The following is a 7509-nucleotide window of genomic DNA, read 5'->3' as shown; positions in this document are numbered from 1 at the left end:
AGGATGATTGTTTTAAGAGGAGAAAGAAAGGGAAAAAACAAAAATAAAAACAAAAAAACAGGGAAATAAAAAGCCTTATCAGTACACATTGCTCCTCTAGAATTCTTTTGGATGAGGGTGAGGCTAGATGCTACAGCAGAATGAGCACTGGACTTGAAGTCAGGAAAATTAGTGAGTCTATAACTAGAAACCACTGCCCATCAATGTCCTTCTCTGAGTCTTCTTGCCTTGGTTCTCAATCCTGGCTGCCTATGGGAGTTACCCGGTGAGCTTTTAAAACTCCTAGTACCAAGACTGCTCCAGAACAAGTATATCATAAACTCCAGGGAAGAGGCCCAGATACCATCAATCTTTAAGGCTCTCTGGACTTTTGATGTGCAGGTGAAAACTCTGAGGACATTCAAAGTGAGGTGGCTGACATCAGTGATCTTTAAGGCAGTGATTTCCAACCTTGCACACCCATGCAGGTCACCTGGAATCTTGTTCCAATACAGATTCTGACTCAGTTGCTGTGACTTAGTACATCTACGGCTCTGCATTTTTAATGAGCAACCAGGTGATACAGTTGTAGCTAGTCTTGGGACAATATTTTGAGTAATAAGACTTTTAAGGTACTTCTTCTTGCAAACATTTGAAAAGTCTATAGCAGCATTATCCCATAGAACTCTCTGCAATGAATTAAATGCCTCCATTTGTGATGTCCCATGGTAATAGTAGCCACATGTAATTATTGAGCCCTTGAAATGTGGCTAGTGCAACTGAGGAACTCAATTTTTAGTTTCATTTAATTTTAATTAAATTTAAATAGCCACATATATCTAGCTGGTGCCATGAGACTAGAGTTTTAAAGCATGAAACATATGACAGGGTTAAGAAAGGATGTTTGTACCGTACATCCATGGGTAGGATCACATGTACTGCCATTCAGGAATAGATCCCAACTGATGGCAAATGCTCTTCTCCTGGCTCAAATTAAACACAAAGTCTAAATTGATATGAATAGAATGTGTTGATGCTAGGTATAGCACAGAATGGAAGTGTCAGGAGATACAGCTGAAGAGGTGATTCACTGTACTGGGCCTCCTAAAACAGACTGAGGTGTTTGGGCTTTAGCTCAAGGACAAAAACAAAAGTAGGACCAAGTTTTCGTGGCAGTCCAAAAGATGGAATTCTTGATATCACCCAGAACTTGCAGGGAAGGAAACTAGAGGAGGTAACATTTGGCATGTGCCAAAGAAAAAGGCAAAAAAGAGAAGGTGAAGAGCATTAAGTGTGTGGCAGAGAGCAAGGAAAGTGAGACTTTAAGAAGCTTAGGGATGCATAACCTCAATACAGGGCAGAAAAGACATAATGCAATGGTGACTTTGCATCCTCTTATTTCAAAGGATAACACGCATTATTATTGAAAAAATTTTGGGGTTTTGTTTGTTTTTCATTTTTTGTTTTTTGTTTTGCTTTTTGGGTTGTTTTGTTTTGTTTTGTTTGAGGAGTGGTTCCAAACAGGACTGCTGGATACAGTTATGGAGGTTGCACACTGCTCAACTCTAGGAACAGCTGTTAGCATAATTAAATGTAAGTGACATCCCCTGGAGTTGTATGATGTACATACTCTCCCCCATTTCTTTTTTTTTTTTTCTTTTTTCTTTTTTTTTTCTATTAATGTGCTTTGGCTTCTAGTCAAGAAAATCCCCTGAGAATGGGAACTTCAGACAGGAGACATCTAAACAATGAGCCCTAATCCCTATAGCTTCAGTTTCCCAATCACCAAGTGGGATGAAGAATTACAGGTCTCTCACATGCCAGGTACTGTTCGGAGGCTTTAAATGTGACATCTTGTATTTCTAACAGCAGTGCTGTTTCTAACAACAGCAGTGTGAAAGAAAGCATTCCTGCATTTTTCCTCTTAGGAAATGGAGCTGAAACATTAAGATAGTGAAGGTAGAATCTGTTAGAGCCAGTTTAGTCACCCAATCTGGTCTAAGTCTTAGATCCATGCTCTGTCCACTACTTGATTACTCCCTATCAGTGTTAAGGGGAATCCATGAGTCAGTTTCAATATTTTACAACTCTACTGGAAATCACTTACTTGCTTGTGATTAGGACACATACATTCAAACATCACAGGGCTTTGATGTGGCTAAAATTGTATCAACTTACTGTGGCAACACTAGTATCTCACACTGATTAGAAACTTTCCTTGGCAACAGTATCTGCCTTAGATTCATTAGAAACTGAAACTAACTGCTTTAAAATTTTCATTTATTTGGCATCTTACCAAAATACAACTACCTGGGGGCAGAGTAATAAAAATGGAACCTTGGTGGTACATCTACAACATCCTGCCTAGAATCACAATTATGTATGCACATCTCTATATCACCCAGTGGCTTTACCTATCACTCATATGGTAGTTATGGCCAAGTCTCTTTTTGTTTCCTTTTTAACACTTCATAGCACCTAATTCTTACATACAGCTACCTGTGGGATTCTTTGGCCTCACTGTCCCATGGACCCTTTGGCCTTACTGTGCCCAACACCATACATATTTTCTCTTCTCACCTTCTTGTTTTTCCTCTTCGTGTGTCCTTTCTCACTGAATAGGACCACCACCAACATGGTCACCTAAGGCAAGAACCTGGGAGTAACCAGCTCTGACCCTCCCTCCCATTTACCTAGTCACCCCTAAATTTATCTGTTAAGATTAAGATCAGCTGCCTGTAAGAGAAAACCTAAACAAGAAACAAATAAGAATGATTACTTAAATAATCGGCTGTTTACCTCTTCCATAAAAGAGGTAGGACGTCTGACCCCCATAGGCAGGCATAATAGTCATCAGGGATCCAAAACCTCTCATTCTGCTCACCATATTAGCTGCAACTTCCAACCTAACATCACCTCACAACTCAAGAGAGCTCCTAGAGCACAACTATCATGCCCATGGTATAGGGTAGCAGAAGGAAAGGGCCATAGGGTAGAGTGAGAAGGGGAATTTCTAACAAATTTAATTACCTTAATCAGTCTTCCTCCAAATTTCACATTGCACTCCTGTTGATATTGCTTACCCATATCCTAGAGTTCTGAGAGACTAGTAAATATAGTCTTTTAGCTGGATGCCTGCTGTCCCATAACAATGAGATTATGCTACTAAGTCAGAGAGGAGGAACAGATCTGGGGACACAAATAGCTGTTTCTGCCATTCCAAGTATTACAGCTTCTAATTTTAGATTTAACATACCTGCCTGCTTCTCTACCTCACACCACCATTGTTCTAGTTGAGGCCCAACCCCAGAGGAACAACAAATTAAATGACAACTGGAAAAATTCACAGAGAGCAAGACAAACAATCTTTATCCAAGTTAGACTGGCTTTTTCCAATTTACCTTCATCCCCGACACCCCCCCCCCAAAAAAAAAGCTTAGTTCAGAGGAAACAATGATGTAAGAAGGACTAATGTTTCTACCTGCCCCTCAGTTTAATAGCAAGAGATTCCACATGCCAGACAGGAAAGAGGGCGAGGAAGGAAAATGTGCATTATGTTAAATAATTGATGTTAATACCAACAACCAAGACAAACAATGGTGATAAATGACATAGAGAGAACCAAGGAAATTGTTCAGCTGTGATATCGTGATTTCAAGCAGCTTGACTCTGTAATCATCCAACATAGTTTCAACAGGAATTTCATCAGCGTCGACGCCCCTAAGCTGCCAGTCTTCAGGGTTTACTACAAGTGTGTGTCTTAGTAACATGAGCTGGCTTTCCATCCATCATCCAGTTCAAAAGGGCTGTCTCTCTGTCGTTATCTGGAGACAAAAATGAAACGTTATAGTGGGTTTTGTGCTTCTCCTCTACCTCTACATTCCCATAGAACTCTCTTTAACCTTTTTGTCCCCCTATCTAGCCCTGCCTGTGCCTGGCCTGTAGTATCCCCTGATATTATTACTGTACTAAACTAAACACAACCCTTGATTCCATGCATTATTAATTCTTATTTGTATTATGTAGTCAAATGAGCAGTCAGCAGGTCAAAGAATTCAACTCACCTGAGTCCACACTGCCCTTGTTCTAATATAGTCAACAAAGCAGAGAGCATTGTGTCGGCTTCCCAGGGTCAAGTCTAGGTACCATGAGGCTTAGGCCAACCAACTCACCTCCTATTTCTTTATCTGCTAAATGGGAATAAGAATATAGGTCTCACTCTATTTTTTTTTTTTGAGGAATAAATTGAAATAATCTATGTAAATTGGCAAGCACATTTTACAATTCTTAGAAAAGGGTAGTACACCTACCCTTGCCCCCAAATACACATAATTTTTCCAGATGGTATTTAAAATATTTTAGACCTTAAATGAAGCTAACTATAACATGATGAGAGTAATAACTACTGTTTATTGTGTTAAGTAACACACATCATCAGACTTAAACTTCACAACAAAGTTGAAAGAGAGCATATCACTCTTTTAGAAAAGGGAGCTCAGGGTTGTCGAGGCCACAAGTGGAAGCATCTAGAACTAACCCTGTGTTTCTCTTACTAGAAACATTCGAGAGTGGCCAATAAGTTTGAGAATTTAGGCAAGACTGGGGAACATTTAAGTTCCCTTTCCAACTTGTATCCCAATTCTGGAATCTAATTTTTGTCACAAGAAACTATATTTCAGGTAAGGATTACTTAGTGCCAGGCCTTCTCATTGAGTTCTTTCTCCTCCTAGACAGGCCTCCTCTGCTGCAACCATGTTATGCCAGATCATCGGTCAGACCAAGAAGCATCCGCGCTTGGTTCTCATTTTCATATTTATTGGGGCAGGTAGTACTGGAGCAGAGCGGTTCTTGCACCTGGTGTTGTTCATCCAGATGTCAGTTGGGATAGAAAGAATAACCCAGAAACCTGGAACAAACGGAGTCTCAATCACCAATCAAGTTCTACTCAGTGAATGTAGATTACAGCAAACTGAAGAAAGAAGGTCCAGACTTCTAAATGAAATGTTTCACTCTAAAGCTGCTAGAAGGAAGGTCTTACAGAAGTCATCTGCACAATTTATCACTTATGCAGGAAATATTTCCCCCCTAAATGCACAAAATCATGGTGGCGTATTGTGTTGGGGTTTACACTGAATAATAAATATCTAAAATTTGAGGGAAAAAAAAAGAAACTATATTCCACAGTGTAGAGGTTAATGGCTCCCATGCAGATGCTAGAAGTATGGCATGGTAGAAACAGAATGGGCTTGGGAAACACTGTGTGTGTGTGTGTGTGTGTGTGTGTGTGTGTGTGTGATTTTCATATCCTGACTTAAACTTACATTTGAGAAGTGGGGAAAGAGAGAGTTGTAATAGAACAGAAGTGCGTCCATTTTTTGAACACTTACTTTGTGCCAGACATGGTACTAACATCTTTATCTCTATAACCTGCAAACCTACCAGAAAACCTGTGAAGTTGACTTAATATGATCTTCATTTTATGGTTGAGAAACAAGGTTTAGAGACATTGAACATATATCCACGGTTCAAAGACTGGTTTGTTAACACCAGAGCCTCCCCTCCTTTTTTGACAATATCTATGGGGAATTGAAATAAAATATTTGAGTGGCAGATTACAAAACATGGCCTACCTAACCCATTTTGGTGGTTTTAAAATATGTCCACCAGCCGCCGCTGCTCTGTGGCCGCGGGGGCTGAGGGACGGGAATCAGGCCTGGTGGTCGGGCCGCTGAGGGGACCGGGGGTGGCGGTCCCGCCCGAGCTCAGGCCTAGTACTCCAGGAACGTAAGGGGCCGCTGGGCGAGGGCCTCCCCCCGCCCCCAGTGCCTACCCTCGCCCCTCCACGTCGATGGTGGTGAAGTTGGCGGCGTCAGGGAGCGCAAGGTACCAGGCTGCCTCCTTTACATCCAGCTCCTCCTGGGGCGCATCTCTGGCACCCGCACACGGACACCTGCACTGCCGTCTCCTCCCGAGGCTGAGCCCACCCCTGGCGGCGGGCGGGGGAGGGGCTCCCCCTGCAGGGGCTGTGTCCAGCAGGGCGACGACGGGGACCGTAGGAGAGTAGGGAAATTACAGAGGACACTAATTGGAAAGATATACCATCATACCATGTTTATGGATTGGAATGAATATCGTTCAGATGTCCATCCTACCAAAAGCAAGCTACAGATCCAATGAAATCCCTATCAAAATTCCAATGGCATTTTTTTACAGAAATAAAAAATCCTAAAATTCAGTACTATGTTTGATAGAAATCGTGTGAGTTGGAATCCTTGCCTTACTCCTGACCTTGGAGGAAAGATTTTCAGTTTTTATTGAGTATGATGTTAACTGTGGGTTCTTCATATATGGCCTTTATTCTGTTGAGCTCAGAAATAAATCCCACTTGGTCATGGTGAATAATCCTTTGAATGGACTGTTGGATCCTATTAGCTTGTATCTTGGTGAGAATTTTTACATCCATGTTCATCAAGGATATTGGTCTATAATTCTCCTTTTTTAAAAAATTGATTTTTTTAAATCCTTTGAATGGACTGTTGGATCCTATTAGCTTGTATCTTGGTGAGAATTTTTACATCCATGTTCATCAAGGATATTGGTCTATAATTCTCCTTTTTTAAAAAATTGATTTTTTTCAGCAGAATAGTATTCATTGTTTTTGCACCACACCCAGTGCTCCATGCAATCCGTGCCCTCCCTAATACCCACCACCTGGTTCCCCCAACTTCCCATCCCCCACCCCTTCAAAATTCTTCTTTTTAACTGGGTCTTTGGGGGAGGAGTCAAGATGGCGGAGAAGTAGCAAGCTGAGACTGCTTCAGCTAGCCGGAGATCAGCTAGATAGCTTATCTAAAGATTGCAAACACCTGAAAATCCATCGGCAGATCGAAGAGAAGAAGAACAGCAATTCTGGAAACAGAAAAACAACCACTTTCTGAAAGGTAGGACCGGCGGAGAAGTGAATCCAAAGCGACGGGAAGATAGACCCCGGGGGGGGGGAGGGGCCGGCTCCCGGCAAGCGGCGGAGCAACCGCGCACAAAATCAGGACTTTTAAAAGTCTGTTCCGCTGAGAGACATCGCTCCAGAGGCTAAACCGGGGCGAAGCCCACGCGAGGTCAGCGTGGCCTCAGGTCCCGCAGGGTCACAGAAGGATCGGGGGTGTCTGAGTGTCGCAGAGCTTGCGGGTATTGGAACGGGAAAGCCGGCTACAGAGACAGAGCCGACAGTAAGCTCGCAGCTCCGTGTTACCTTGAACCGGTCGCAGGCTCGGTGAGCTCGGAGCGCGGCCGGAGGTCAGGCAGATGGGAGTAACTGGGCGCGGTTCTCTGAGCGCGCACTGAGGAGTGCGGCCCTGGGCTCTCGGCTCCTCCGGGCCGGAGACCAGGAGGCCGCCATTTGTATTCCCGTCCTCTGGAACTCTACGGAAAGCGCTCAGGGAACAAAAGCTCCTGAAAGCAAACCGGAGCGGATTACTCACCCCGGCCCCGGGTAAGGGCGGTGTAATTCCGCCTGGGGCAAAGACACTTGAG

The 7509-nt window shown here is 43.0% G+C and overlaps 1 pseudogene; it reads left to right on the top strand.

Moving 5' to 3' along the window:
• Positions 1-4718: 4718 nt before the first annotated feature.
• On the top strand, positions 4719-5061 carry LOC131828002 (cytochrome c oxidase subunit NDUFA4-like; annotated as a pseudogene).
• Positions 5062-7509: the final 2448 nt, after the last annotated feature.

Source organism: Mustela lutreola, chromosome 3 (genome assembly GCF_030435805.1).
Source record: "Mustela lutreola isolate mMusLut2 chromosome 3, mMusLut2.pri, whole genome shotgun sequence".
Taxonomy (NCBI): Eukaryota; Metazoa; Chordata; class Mammalia; order Carnivora; family Mustelidae; genus Mustela; species Mustela lutreola.
This window is presented reverse-complemented; position numbering and strand designations above follow the sequence as displayed.